The following is a 15,994-nucleotide window of genomic DNA, read 5'->3' as shown; positions in this document are numbered from 1 at the left end:
TCCTTTTAACAAGACTAATTTTGCATTGCTATTAAGAAATGATCTTATCTGTCCCAAGATAAGGAGAAACCTGCCTGCACCTTCTCTTCTTTCCAGCTTCTTCTTTTGTCCTCTTTTCACCTGCATTCTCTAGATTGCTATCTTATGTTACTTAAGTTATTCCTCTCTACATTACTTCTCAGCCCAGATCTTTTTGTCTTAGTTCTACTTACCTTTGTTCTCCTTATCTCAAACCGGGCTTTTCAGGTCATCCCCTCTCCAGCTCTGTCCATCTGTCTCTGTCCTTCCAGTTCAGACCTTCTGTCTCAGTCCTTCTGTGTGTCTTCTCTTTGTCCTCAGCACCTAAAAATCTTTCAGAATACATGATCATTTGTTACAATGTTCACCACAAGTTCATATGAAAGATCAAAGCATAAATAGAAATACAAGTTTACAACCGAGAATGTTTACATGGATATCCATCAGGAGTAATTATCTGGCTAAACATTCATCACCAGTGTCAGCTCTACAGGTTTACTGAAGGTCGAAAACCATAGTTGTTAGTGAAGTTATTTACAGATAAACACAGTCAATATCTTATCCCCTGTCCTTGCACCTGTAACAAATCGTTTATGACACTTGATGACTGTTTTGCAACTTCTTGGAATGTGTTCTGAGTAGGAGAAAGTCTGTTTACTGTCTCAGAATAATTAACTGGTGACACCTGGGAGACTGGAGTTGTCACTGGAATTCTGACTATTAGAAAGAGACTTGTTTAGTTCCACTATAAAAGAACTTAATAACCATTCATATAATTTTAGGAATTAGTGTAGGATCATTATTAAGACTAAAGAATTCATCTATTTGTATGAATAGCATCACTACGGGACAGTGCAACTTCGTAGGCCTGCAGAGATCTGTCCCAAAGGGGTGTGCAATTACTCAATGATTGTTATATATGTCTAATAATAATAATAACACGAATAGCATTTCAATAGCAGGAAACTTTCCAAAAATGAATCTCTTACAGCCTTGCTTAATAAAGGCAAACCAGTTGTGGATTATAAAATAATCCAATGCTGTCCATCTGAGGATGATCACCTGTTAGTTATGAGCTTGTCCTGATATGGCTCCTGACACTTTCTTCTCAGTCCTACATGGTACCTTCTACAAAACTGATAAAATGATCCATCACAAAAAAGGCCTCAAAAGATGCAAGAAGATTGAATTAATTCCATACAAACTATGAAATCACTAAGAATGGTCTTCAATAACAACAAGAACAACCAAAGTCCCACATATACATGGTAGCATAAGAATGATTTACTTGATGAGAACTTGTTCAAGGAAGAAATAAAGAAAAAAATTAAAGACTTTCTAGAATTTAATGAAAATGAATGCATAAATTGGGAACACAAAAAAGCAATGCTAAGAGGAAAACTCATAGCTCTGAGAGCCTCCACAAAGAAACAGGAGCTATGATACACTCGCAGTTTGTCCGAACACCTGAAATCTCAGAACCAATAAAAATCCAAATACACCAAGAGTACTAGACAGCAGGAAATAATCAAACTCCATACTGAAATCAACCAAGTAGAAACAAAAGGAATTATGTAGAGAATCAACAAAACCAGAAGCTGGTTCTTTGAAAAATCCAGAAGATAGGTAAATCCTTAGTATTCAAATTAAAAATAACAAAATCAGAAGTGAAATAGAGATATAACCATAGAAAATGAGGAAGCTCAAAAAATTATAGATCCTACTATAAAAGCATATACTTAACAAAACTGGAAAGCAAGGATCAAATGGATAATTTTCTAGACAGATACAAGATACCAAAGTATCTTGAATCATGAACAGATAAACCATCTAAATACTCCCATTACTTGTAAAGTAGTAGAAGCAGTCATTAAATGTCTCCTAACCAAGAGATCCCAGGATGAGGAAGGTTTAGTACAGATTCTCTCAGACCTTCATAGAACACCTAATACCAATATTCTCCAAACTCTTCCACAAACTAGAAATAGAAGGAACACTACAGTCTTATTACTTTTCTGACACCAGAGTTATGGTAGATTTTGAGAAAGAATTACAAGAGCTGATGGTGAGTTCAACCACATAAGAACAACAATGTCAATGAACCAGTATGTTCTGGATCTAAAACAATAATCAAAGACTATTCGTGGACAAACCTATGGTTCCAAATGCTTATGTTGCAGAGGATGGCCTTTTTGGGCACTATTGGAATGAGAAGCCTTTAGTCCTCTCTAGGTTTGACTGTTAGTTCAAGGGACAGTAAGGCAGACCAGTTAGGGATCTTATGGACAGAAAAGTGGGAAAGGAAATAACATTTGAAATGTAAATATAGAAATATCCAAATAAAAAAGCAATGTATTTTTTTAAAATATTAAAAAAAATGAAAGAAATAAAAGAAAAGAGAACTTCCAGCTAATCACATCTATGGACTCAGAAATCAAATGGGTCACTGTCAGGGAATGGCAGTCAGAGTAATACTAGTCGAAATATTGAGATGATGAAGTCTGAATTAGAAGCACTTCTCTCTCCCAGATATCAGTGTCAGACACAAACTGCACAATAGGTATCCAAAGCACGGAGGCGTTTACTCTGAGCTGAGGACACGATACTTGTCTGTCTCTTCTTCCTTAGGAGGTTTTTCTTCTGGGCAAAAAGAGTAAAAGCCATGAGCTGTCAGGAAAACAAATGTGCCAAGATGAAAACCTGTCTTTTGGAATAAAGAAAGTAATAATATAAAATCTCTGACTTCCAGGAACCATAAAAACCAGGGAAGTCCAGATGCTTCTGAGAGGCTACAATCTCTTTATTCCTATATGTGGAAGGCTCAGGTCTAGGCTATCTCTTCAGCGATTCCACTCAACTCCTACACAGGACTCACTGAGCTTTCCAATGGGCCACGTATTTCTTCCTTTTTTTAATAACAAGACAGAAGGCCAGGTTCCTTTTCCCCATCTCTGATCTCTTCATCATCTTTGTTCTCCTTTCCAAAGGCTGTTTACTCTTAAGTAGAGGCCACTATACAAATCCTAGACGTAAGGAAAGAATATCTGAGGGGCAGGATACAAGAGATTATTCAGGGAGGGACTAATGCTGATGTCACTGAAAGCTGCCATGGCCTACCTGCTGAACAATTTCCTGACCAGATTCAAGGGAGCCCTTTCCAGGAGTGACTCCTGGTACACAGTGGAAACCTTCATTTACTAAATCTCCCTAAAGCTAGAGACTTCTCTGTGCTTTATTAGTTGTTACATGCTCGGAATGGAGAATGTTAGTCAGGGGCTTGGCATGGGTAGAAATGATTTAGGAACATGGAGTGGAGGAGATTCTTCCAGATAATATTTTTATTCCCAGTTTTATTACTGTGACATACAGTTCAAATTTCTAGGTCTTCTCTGTTTCCCAAAGGCCATTATTTTGCATACAGACCTTTAATTGGATGAATATGTATTTCACTTTTTTATTGTACAATCCTTGATTGGGGACTTTATAAATATTCCTCAATGTGTACTCAAAAATTCAGTTCTCCAATTCCATTTTCTGCAATGGTTTTGGCAACAAAGTGGGCCCAGCTCTAGAGTGAGCATAACAGTGTAAACATTGTGTACCTACTTCAAATGAAAAACTCCCAAATCCTTAATTTATCCAAAGATTACTAGATACTAGACATCAATACTGCAAAGGATCACATGGACTATAGAATTCAGTTCTCTATTCCCATTTGATATCAGTACTACAATAGCAACCTTAATGTGTTCCTGTGCAGGACTTGAGGGTTGGATGTTTTACGATGATTCTTTGTTAAGGCCAAACATAAGATAATGGAGGATGAGCAGGGAGAAGAACGGCTAGAGGACCAGTGAAACCTCATCTTCCATAGGTTCAAAGAACAGGAGGGAGTCTATTTGACATTTTCATTTGTGGATTCTACATTCTTGACCTAGTTGCTCACAATCCAAATTAAAATTCCACATGATGTCACAGCTGTAGGAACCAACAAATTATATATATATATATATACATATATATATATATATATATATATATATATACTAAACCAATATTCAAAGACTATACATGGGTAGACCTCGGACTCAATTGCATCTGTAGCAAAGGATGACCTGTTTGGGTCCCAATGTAAGGAGAAGCCCTTGGTCCTCCCTAGTTTTGATCCCAGTTAACGGGAATGTGAAGGCGCAGTAAGTGAGCCTATAGAAGAAGGAGAGTGGGACCGATTAGGGATCTTATGGGCAAGAAATAGGGAAAACAAATAATATTTTAAATGTAAATATATAAATATCCAATTAAAAGAGCAATATAATTTGTTAAAAATGATAAAAAATGAAAGAAATAAAAGAAGAGAATCTGCCAGCTAATTAGAACTATTCATTCAGAAATCTAAAGTGTCATTGTCAGGGAATGGTAGAGTAATACTAGTGGAAAGACTGAGATGATGAAATCTCAGGTAGAAGCACTTGTCTCTTCCAGATATCAGTGACAGACACAAACTGCACTATAGGAATCCAAAGCATGAAAGAGTTTACTCTGAGCTCAGGACACAATTCTTGTCTTTCCCTTCTTCCTAAGGAACTTTTCCTCCTGGCCCAAAAGGACAAAGGCCATGAGCTCTCAGAAAAACAACTTTGCCCTTTCCAACACTTGGCTTTTGGGATATGGAAATTAATGATATAAACTATCAGACTTTCAAGAAAAATAACAACAAGGGAAGTCCAGATGCTTCTGAGAGGCTCCCTGCTCCATATTCCCATATGTGGAAGGGTCAGATAAAGGCTTTCTCTTCAGTTATCCCACTCAACGCCTACCCATGTCTCACTGAGCTATCCCATAAACCACATCTTCCTTCCTTTCTTTATACAAGACAGAAGGCCAGCTTCCTTTGCCCATCTCTTATCTCTTCATTCTCTTTGTTCTCCTTCTCAAATGGCTGTTTACTCTGAATTTGAGGCCAATTAGTAAACCCTAGAGGTACTGAAAGAATATCTGAGAGGCAGTTGCAGTCACAATAGCACTTGTGACATCACAGAAGAAGCTAGGGCTCTCCAGGTTACAAGAGATTTTTCAGGGAGGGCCTAATGATGATGTTACTGAGAACTGCCATGGCCTACCTGCTGAACAGATTTCCTTACATTGACCAGATTTGGAGGTGCCCTTTCCTGGAGTGTTTCCTGTGACACAGTGGAAACCTTTACATTCTACATCTCTCTAAGCTAGGGACTTCTCTCTGCTTCATTACTGGTTACATGCTCTGAATGGAGAAGTTCGTCAGGGGCTTGGCAAGGTTAGAAAAGTAATAGGAACAAGGAGTGAAGGAGATTCTTCTGGTGAATAATTTTATTCCCCGGTCCAATCCTGTGACATTCAGTTCTATTCCCTAGGTTTCCTCAGTTTTCCATGTGCCAGTATTTTCCCTACAGACCCTTAATTGAGTGAACATTGTTTTGCATTATCTGATTGTACATTCATTGACAGGGGACATTATATATATTCCTGCATGTGTACTCAAAATTTCATTTTTCCAATTCCCTTTTTTTTTTTTTTTTTTGCAATGAATTCGGCAACAAACTTGGCCTGGCTATTGAGTCAATATAGCAGTGGAAATATTCGTACATAATTCTAATGATCAACACACAAATCCTTATTTTATCCAAAAATTACCAGACATCAATAAAATTGACTATAAATTGACTATATTGACTATAAATTCAGACCTCTAGTCACATTTGATATTTGTACGACACTATCTACCTTCCTGTGTTCCCATGGCCAGACTTGAAGGTTTTAGATATTTTACCATGATTCTTTCTTAAAGCAAAATATAAGAAACAGGAGGATGGGCAGGGTTAAGAAAGCTTGAGGAACAGTGAAACCTGAACTTCAAGTAAAGGAGAGAGTCTATTTAACATTGTCATTGTAAACTCTACATTCTTGACCTAGTTGCACAGAATCCATGTTAACATTCCACCTAACCAAATAGCTGTAGGCACCAAAAGTGTGTGTGTGTGTATATATATATATATATATATATATATATATATATATATATATATATATATCTGTCACCAATTATAATTGATGAAGCTAAGAAGTGCATTCTGCCAGAAAACGGATATAGCTATGTTGTGAGAGACACAGCTAGAGCATGTCAAATGCAAAAGTGTATTCTATTGGCAAATCTGTGAACTGAAAATGGACCTCTTGTTGGTAGATTTTGAGAAAGGCTAACAAGAGCTGAGGGGACTTTCAACACCATAAGAACAACATTGCTAATGAATCAAAGTTTTCTGGTATGAGACTAATATTGAAAGACTGAACGTGAACAGACCTATGTCTCCAACTGCATATGTAGCAGAAAACGGCCTTGTTGGGCACCAATGGAAGAAGAACCACTTGATCCTCCCTTGGTTTGATTCACAGTTAAAGAGAATTAGAAGGGACAGTAAGGGAGTTATAGAAGAAGTGGAGAGGGACCAGTTAGTGATCTTATGGGAGGAAACTCTTAAAGGAAATAATATTATAAAGGTGAATATTGAAATATACATTAAAAAAAAACAAATAAAATTTGTAAAAAAATAAAAAAAAAATAAGAAATAAATGAAAAGAAAACTGCCAGCTAAACACAGCTGTTGACTGAGAAATCTAATGGGTCAATGTCAGGGAATGGTAGTCAGAGAAATAATATTGGAAATAGTGAGATGGTGAAGTCTCAATTAGAAGCACCTCTTACTCCCAGATATTGGCAACAAAGGGGGTAGAGCTATAGAGTGAACAGAACAGTGAAAATATTGTGTGCCTACTTCAAATAATGAAGTCTAAATGCATATTTAATCCAAAAATTATGAGACATCTGTAAAGCAAAGGACAACATGGACTTTAGAAAGCAGATCTGTAGTCCCAATAGATATAAGTTCTATAAATCTACCTTTGGTTTTCCCAGGGCCAGACTTGAGGTTTTTGGATATTTTATCATGGTTCTTTCTTCAGACAAAACATAAGATTCATTTGGATGGGCAGGGAGAGGAATGGCTTGAGGTACAGTTAAACCTCAACCTCAATAGGTTCCTAAGAACAGGATGGAGTTTATTTGGCATTGTCATTTGTGGATTCTACATTCTTGAACTACTTGCTCAGAATCCATGCTGAAATTCTACTTAACCTCATTGCTGTAGGAGACACTATATATATATATATATATATATATATATATATATATATATCACCAAAACTAGATATGATTGATGAATGAAGTACATGCTTCCAGGTACCGGATATAGATCTTTCCTGGGAGACACAGCTAAACTTATCAAATACAGAAGTTAATGCTAGTGGCAAACTAGTTTACTGACAACTGATCTGTTGAGATTTTGAGAAAGGATTACAAATGCTGTGTAAGTGAGGGTTCTGAAGGTACCTGGAAGAGAATGTGGGACAAAGGACGCAAGAAGGATGCCAAGACAAGAGCCTGAAAAAGGCATCTATTTTATTTTTCTCCAAGGCTGAATTTATAACATCACAGGGGTTACAGAGGGAGGGGGAAGTAGGAAACATTTACGCAGGGCAAGAACACAGGATTCATTTGGTTATGGAACTGATGTTGAAAGGACGTCAGAAAGTTCACAGGTTTGTCGTATTATTAATCAGCAGGACAACATTATCATATTATTATTTTTCTTGACCACCAGATTTGTATTAGTCTTCTTCAGCTGGCTGGGGATTTTTCATGAACCTAGTTAATTGTTAACTAGGTTAACATGAACCTATTGTTAATTCTAACAATAATAATAACATCTACACAATGGAGGGCTTCAAGGGCATTGCAATGGGTTTCTAGAGGGTCCTCTAGATTCCTTTCTCCTCCTAGAGCACCCTCTAGGTCCTATGGCCTGTGAAAACTAGCAAGTCGTCCTGTCACAGCCGTAAGCCCCTAACAGGACCAATAGCGACTACCAAGTGGACTCTCAATCCTCTCCAGTGGTGACTCAAACACTTCAGCCATCAGAGGCAGACAACACAAGTCAACATGAAACAAAAACCAGACATGACACAGAGACAAAACAGAAAGTAACACAGAACACAAAACACAGATTTGCTTGAGCTTACCTCTGATCTCTTCGCCAATTGTGGTCTGGAGGGAACAGAGTTCCCTGTGATGAACCAAAATGTTGTAAGACCCCATAGTGGACCACTTCTGGAGCACAATCACGGAGCACAGATTGACAAAGTGAACACTGAAGTAGCATGAGGGTATAAGGTTTTAAATCCACATATGTGAGGTTGCTCATCCATACAAGGAGAGCCAACCTTGTACCCATAAACCACACAACTTTTATTCATTACAGGGCGTAGACTTCAGTAAAAGGGTTAGCCCATCCATTAAACAATCACTAACTCTGTACTATCTTTTGAATCAGTTGTTCCCTCCTGGGGGAACTATGGACAAATATTTTTACAAAATCTAAGATTTTTTTTTTAATTTTAACCCTATTTGTGTCCTGAGTGACTCCCTGAGACATGTCACAAAAGATGACTGTAGAATGCTTGTTCCATCACTCAGCAAAAGCTCTGGGATGGGACGGGGGTGGGAGCAAAAGCTCCAAGGGGGAACGAAGGCTTCCACAAACAAAAAGACAGACCGGCCTATTCACAGTGACAGACGTTCTCCTCAAGAACATCTTCAAAGAGCTGCACATTGGTAGCCATTTGTAAGTGAGAGGTCTGAGGGTGCCTGGAATAGAATTGGGGACAAGGGTCGCAAAGAAGGACGTTAAGATAGGAGTCTGATCAAGGCAAAAATTTTATTTTCCTCCAAGGATGAATATATACCATAACAGGGGTAACAGAGGGAGGCGAGAAGTAAGAAACATTTACTCAGGCCAAAGATACAGTATTGGTGTGGTCAGGGAGTCAGCTGATATTGACATAATATCAGAAATGTCACAGGTTTGTCATATTATTAGTCAGCAGGACAACTTTGAAATATTATTATTTTTCTTGACCACCAGATGTGTATTAGTATTTTGCAGCTGGGTGGGGATTTTCCATGAAAATAGTCATACTTAATTCTAACCATAATAATAACATAAACATTGGAGGACGTCAAGGACATCACTCCAAAGAAATTGAAGGGGCTTTCAACTCCATACTAAAAGCAATTCCAAAGAAACAGAGATTTCTGGTACTATACCAATATTCTGTGCATGGACAAAACTATGGCTCTAATATCATATGTTACAGAGGATGGCCCTATTGTGCACCAATGGAAGGAGAAGAACTTGGTCCTTCCCAGGTTTGACTCCCAGTTCAAAGAATGTCAAGGTGCAGTAAGGGAGGTTATAGAAGAAGGGTAGTGGGACCAGTTAGGGGTCTTATTGACAGGAAACTGTGAAAGAAAATAACATTTGAAATGTAAATATAGAAATATCCAATTAAATAAGCAATAAAATTTGCTAAAAATGAAAAAAATGGAAGAAATAAAAGAAAAGAAACTGCTAGCTTATCGCACCTATTGACTCAGAAATGTAAAAGGTCACTGTAAGGAAATGGTAGTTAGAGTCATACTAGTGAAAGACTGAGATGATGAAATCCCAACTAGAAGAACTTCTCTATCCCAGATATCAGTGTCAGACACAAATAGCACTATAGGGATCCAAAGCCTGGAGGAGTTTACTCTGAGCTGAAAATACAATACTTGTTCATCCCTTCTTTCTTAGGACCTTTATCTTCATGACAAAAAGAATAAAAGTCACGAGCTCTCAGGAAACAACTGTGCCCTTCCCAATATTGTCTTGTGGAATAAAGAAATGAATGATATAAACACTCTGACTTCCAGGAACCATAAGAACAGGGAAGTCCAGATGCTCCTGAGAGGCTCCCATCTCTTCTAAAGCATCAAAAAAATCAATCTGGTTCTATGACTCTTCCTGGGAAACATTTACCATCACCAACAGAATCTCCAGGAACATCAAAATCTAAAAAGGGGTATCTAGAATATTTATCATCTGCCCAAAGGTCTTTAGGATGTTCAGCAACTTCTCCATGATCTTGGTTAAGCCATAGAACTAAAGAACTAAAGCCATCTTCCCAGGGTGTTTTCACAAGAACCACACGAAATTTCAGTGTAAAATACTGTTTCGACCAGTTCAGATCCAGGTGCAGTTTGGACTGCAGGGCTCCTGCAGCTTGACTGCTCCTATATTCATGTGTCTAGAGGCACTATGCAGTTTCCTCTTGTTCTTGGGCTAATGGAATGAATATTTGAAACTCTGCGGGACAGAGAGATGATCACTCAGGAGAGTGGGGAATACTGAGACTTCAGGTAAGGAGAGACTGCCAAAGTGTGTTGGAGAAGACCCCTCTGGTCAAGGGGAGGTACAACAGGCCCCATCAGACAAAGAGGACTGCATAACTTCTCTTAAATGAAATCTCAGTGATTTCTCATATTCCACAAATAGATTAAGTCATGCCCTCTCTCCATATGAGACTTTGGTAACTTTGCCAACTGGCAAAGCAGGGCAGAGAGCTATGTTCACTCACAAAGACAGACAAAGATGTCCCCCATCTCCACCATAGTAACTTATGCAAACTGCTTCGTGTAAAATGAGTTTGAAAACTGATTCTGCTGACAAAGGGGATTTCAAAACTTCCCTATTAAACCAAAAGGACCTTTAAAGTCCTCCACTATTAAAAATGGGCTTAAATCATCACTTATGGACCAAGGGGGATAAATCCCCAAGTGAACCTCATAATACAGAAAACAGTCCAAACAGAGACAAAATTTTTTGCATGTATACCATAAGTTCAAGGATCATTGCCAGCTTCAGAAGGGGCTCTTGAGAGTTCCACACCCACGCATGATGTGGTAGAAAATTCTTAGTCCACCCAAGGAACTCTTGTGCCTTCTGCACATAAAAACTGTGATCTACTACATTCACCATATCCCCCAGTGATTCCAATGTCCCTATACAACAGAGAATTATTCACATATCACTATCACTGAAAAGGACCCTCCTGCCTTGTCATCAGGCCCAAAAGAGTCAAGTTTATCACAACACACAGTCAATGAGCTTTGCAAACTCCATATTGATACAATGTGCAATGATGATAAAACATTCCATACCTACTTACAGGACTCTAGGACATTCTGTCCAAAAGGAGAGGCTCCAAAATTTTCACATATACATCAGAGAAGCTAGAATTTTCCAAAACTAAGCAGGATTCTCTGAGTAGTACTCTATCTCATTAAGAGACGGTGGGACAAGAAACATCTACTAAAGGCATTTTACCCACAGCCATCACTTAGAAATGGCTGGTAGATCTGCACATATACAAAAGATTTTCTTGGACATATTCCATCTGTAGAAAACATTATGGATCAAACCGTATGTGAACCAGGAGTGGTGGAACATGAAATGCAAACACTAGTGGCTGTAGCATCCTTGATATCTGAGGAAATTGATTCCTTCTTTTCCATTTGTGCAAAAGAATGCATATGACCTCTGCAGGATTAACAGGGGACTATTTGAACTTCCTTATCTCCTCAAGATCAGGCCATCTTCCCCAAATTCAGAAGATGCTACGCACTCTTCCAAATATGCACAAATGGTTGCCAGTCCTTTTTTATACCCACAAGCGGGCCCAAAACATCTGCAAAGTACATCAAAGTCTTTGGATTTTACCTTATATTATGAAGGGGCCTTGGACCCTGTTTTGCCTACCAGTCAGGCTTTGGAACCTCCCACTTCTACACGGAACTCTATTTCCACTTCTCCAGCAGAAGAAATTTTTTTGGAACTTCCTCAATTACGCAAAAATATCTAGAAACATCCTTATCTGATCTTGAGGCTCACAGCCCTCTCACATATGTCCATGATGCTCTAGGAGAGGTCACATCTTCTGAGGTAGTTCTAATACCTACCCCCCATTCTGATATCACAGTCAGCATTTCTAAACATATACACAGTACATTAAGACCTTCTTCATCTGAGAAGGATGTCTTAGGATCTACTGCATCTGAAAACCATGCTTTACAACTATCTCCATCTACCCAAGTAGATTTATTTCACATGTCCACTCTGGGGAGAAATAGTCAACATTCTCCCTCTACCAAAATGGACCACAGGCATCCAGTTTCTAGAAACAAAGGGTTAAGATTTGAACCTTCTGATGGACTCTTGAGAAATTTCTCCTCTAAGGAAGACAGTTTCAACATTACCCCTTCTGCCAAAAGGGATCCTTTGCCATCTTCTGCTGCCAAAGAGACACCAAAAGCTAGAATATTCCTCCCGTGAGTCCCACCCGTTCTCCATCTGTCCAAAGGGTCTTGAAATTTTCCAAAAATGATGAAGGAATTGTGGAAAGCTGCCAATCCTTACAAGGGCATGCTGGATATACCATATTGTCCCAGATGCTCAAGTACCTCCGCCTTCTACCAAAAAGGCATGTTCACCAATCTGCCCTAGGGTTTCAGGGAATTTCTTCACCCCTCTCTAGGGTTCCAGAAAGTGTTCTCCGTCCTCAAAGTAATTTGTCATTGTGAAAATTATACTCCAAAATACAATAACACTTTTTATATTTCCAAAGGAATGATGGAAAGTCCACATCAAAAAAAAATCATTTAGACCTTGTGCCATTAGCCCAAGTATATCAGAAAAATTCCATGTCCTCTAACGCATCAAAAAAATCAATCTGGTTCTATGACTCTTCCTGGGAAACATTTACCATCAGCAATAGAATCCCCAGGACCATCAAAATCTAAAAAGGGGTATCTAGAATATTTATCATCTGCCCAAAGGTCTTTAGGATGTTCAGCAACTTCTCCATGAGCTTGGTTAAGCCATAGAACTAAAGAACTAAAGCCATCTTCCCAGGGTGTTTTCACAAGAACCACATAGTTTTTCTTTTCTTTTATGCCAAGACATAAGGCCAGCTTCCTTCTCCCCATCTCTATTCTCTTGACCCTCTTTCTTCTCCCTCCCAAATGGCTGTTTACTCTAAATTAGAGGCCAATTAGTAAACCCTAGAGGTACTGAAGGAATATCCGAGAGACAGTTGCTGTCAGGACAATGTTAGAAACATCACAGAACCAGTTAGGGCTCTCCAGGATACAAGAATATTTCAGGCAGGACCCAGTGATGATGTCAGTGAGAACTTCCATGGCCTACATGCTAAACAGCTTTCCTTACATTGACCAATTTCGAGGGTGTCCTTTCCATGACTGTCTCCTGTGACACAGTGGAAACCTTTACATACTACATCTCTCCAATGCTAAGTACTTCTATTGTTTCATTAGGGGTTACATTCTCTGAATGTAGAAAGTTAGTCAGGGTCCTGGTATGGGTAGAAATGATCTGGGAACTTGGAGAGGAGGACTTAATTCCAGGTCCATTCCTGTGATATACTGTTCAATTTTCTAGTTTTCTCTGCCTTGTATAGCCCAGTATATTCCCTACAGACCTTTAGGTGATTGAATATTGTATTTCACTTATCATTTGTACATTCCTTGATAGGGGACTTTATAAATATTCCTGAATGTGTACTCAAAAATCCTGTTTTACTATTCCATTTTCTGCAATGATTTTGGCAATGGCGTGGGCCCAGCTATAGAGTGAGTATAACAGTGTAAATATTGTGTACCTATTTCAAATGATAAAGTCCCAAATCCTTATTTTATCCAAAGAGTACCAGACATCAATAAAGCAAATGTCCACATGGACTATACATTTCTGTTCTCTAGTCATATTTGATATCGGTACTACACAATCTACCTTCCTGTGTTCCCATGGCCAGACCTGAAGGCTGTAGATGTGTTAACATGATTCTTTCTTAAGGAAAATATAAGAAACAGGAGAATGTGCAGGGTGAAGAAAGGCTTGAGGAACAGTGAAAGCTCAACTTCAATACCTTCATAAGTACAGGAGGGATTCTATTTGACATTTTCATTTGTAAATTCTAAATTCTTGATCTCATTCCACATAATCCATGTTAAAATTCTACATAACCACCTAACAAATAGCTGTAGGAGGGAACAAAAATATATATATATGTGTGTGTGTGTGTGTGTGTGTGTGTGTGTGTGTGTGTGTGTGTGTATATATATATATATATATATATATACATCAGCCACAAAAACTAGATAAGAGTGATGAATCTAAGAAGTGCATTCTGCCAGGAAACAGATATAGATATGTCCTGAGGGAAACAGCTAGAGCATGTCAAATAAAGAAGTGAATGCTAGTGGCAAAGCAGTGACTTGAAATGGACCTCTTGTTGGTAGATTCTGAGAAAGGATAACAAGAGCTTAAGGAACTTTGAACCCCATAAGAACAAATATGCCAAAAACAGGAGATTTCTCGTACTAAACCAATATTCAAAGACTGTACTTGAACCGACCTATGCCTTCAACTGCATATGTAGCAGAGGATGGCCTTGTTGGGCACCAATGGAAATAGAAGGCCTTGGTCTTCCCTTGGTTTGACTCGCAGTTAAAGGAAATGTGAAGGGAGGGTAAGGTGGTTTTTAGGAGAAGTGGAGGGGAACCAGTTAGGGATCATATTCGTGGAAACTCTTACTGGATATAGTATTTTAAATGTAAATATAGAAATTTAAATGTTTAAAAACAAATAAAATTTGTAAAAAATAAAAAATATGAGAAATAAATGATATAATAGTGGAAAGAGTGAGATGGTGAAGTCTCCACTAGAAGCCCTTCTCCCTCCCAGATATTAGTGTCAGACACCAACTGCACAAAAGATATATAAAGCATGGAGGAGTTTACTCTGAGCAAGAGACACAATACTTTTCCTTCCTTTCTTCCTTAGGTCCTTTTTCTTCTTGTGAAAAAGAATAAAGGTCATTCGCTCTCAGGAAAACAACAGTGCCCTTCCCATCACTTGGCTTTTGCAATAAAGAAATGAATGATATAAACTCTCTGAATTCCAGGAACCATAAGAACAGAGAAGTCCGGATGCTTCTGAGAGGACCCCAGTTGCTGATTCCCATATGTGGGAGGCTCAGATCGATGCTATCTGTTAAGCAATACCACTCAAAACCTACCGTGGCATCACTGGGCTTTCCCAAGCACACATATTTCTTCCTTTTTTTTTTTGACCAAGACAGAAGGGCAGCTTTCTTCTCCCCATTTCTGATCTCTTCATCATCTTTGTTCTAACTCCCAGATGGCTGTTTACTTTGAATTAGATGCCAATTACTAAACCCTAAAGGTACTGAAGGAATACCAGAGAGGCAGATGCAGACTTGACAACACTAGAGACACCAAAGAAGAAGATAAAGCTCTCCAGGTTACAAGAGATTTTTCAGGCAGGGCCTAATGATGATGTCTCTGAGAACTGCCTTGGCCTACCTGCTGAACAGCTTTCCTTACATTGATCAGATTTGAGGGTGCCCTTTCCTGTTATGTCTCCTGAGATTCAGTGGAAATCTTTATGTACTCCATCTCTCTAAAGCTAGACACTTCTCTTTGCTTTATTAGTGGATACATGCTGTGAATGGAAAAAGTTAGTCAAGGGCTTGGAATGGGTAGAAAAGATTTTGTAACATGGAGTGGAGGAGATTCTTCTGGATAGTAACTTTATTCCCAGGTACAATCTTTGAAATACAGTACAATTTTGTAGGTTTTCTCTATTTCCCAAAGGCCAGTATTTTCCCTACTGACCTTCAATTGAATGAATATTGTATTTCACTTTCTTAATGTACATTTATCGATATGGGACTTAATATATATTGCTGAATGTGTACTCAAAAATTGTTTTCCAATTCCATTTTCTGCAAAGATTTTGGCAAGAAAGGTGGCCCAGTTATAGAATGAGTATAACAGTGTAAATGTTGTGTAGCTACTTGAAATGATAAACTCCCAAGTCCTTATGATATCCCAAAATTACCAGATATCAGTAAAGCGAAGGCCAACATGGACTATAGAATTAGGTTCTCTAGTCCCATTTGATATCTG

General features: G+C 38.5%; 1 long non-coding RNA gene across 11 annotated transcripts in view; it reads right to left on the bottom strand.

Moving 5' to 3' along the window:
- Nucleotides 1-15,994, bottom strand: part of LOC120099701 (uncharacterized) — a 67,072-nt gene that overhangs the window by 29,014 nt on the left and 22,064 nt on the right. For all 11 annotated transcript variants that reach the window (XR_010062362.1, XR_010062359.1, XR_010062358.1 and 8 more), the window contains one exon: nt 213-350. This is a non-coding gene — a long non-coding RNA (uncharacterized LOC120099701). The remainder of the gene's footprint in view (nt 1-212; nt 351-15,994) is intronic.

This window comes from Rattus norvegicus (genome assembly GCF_036323735.1).
Source record: "Rattus norvegicus strain BN/NHsdMcwi chromosome Y unlocalized genomic scaffold, GRCr8 chrY_unlocalized_30, whole genome shotgun sequence".
Lineage (NCBI taxonomy): Eukaryota > Metazoa > Chordata > Mammalia > Rodentia > Muridae > Rattus > Rattus norvegicus.
The sequence above is the reverse complement of the archived record's forward strand: the minus strand, read 5'-3'. Positions and strand labels throughout refer to the sequence as shown.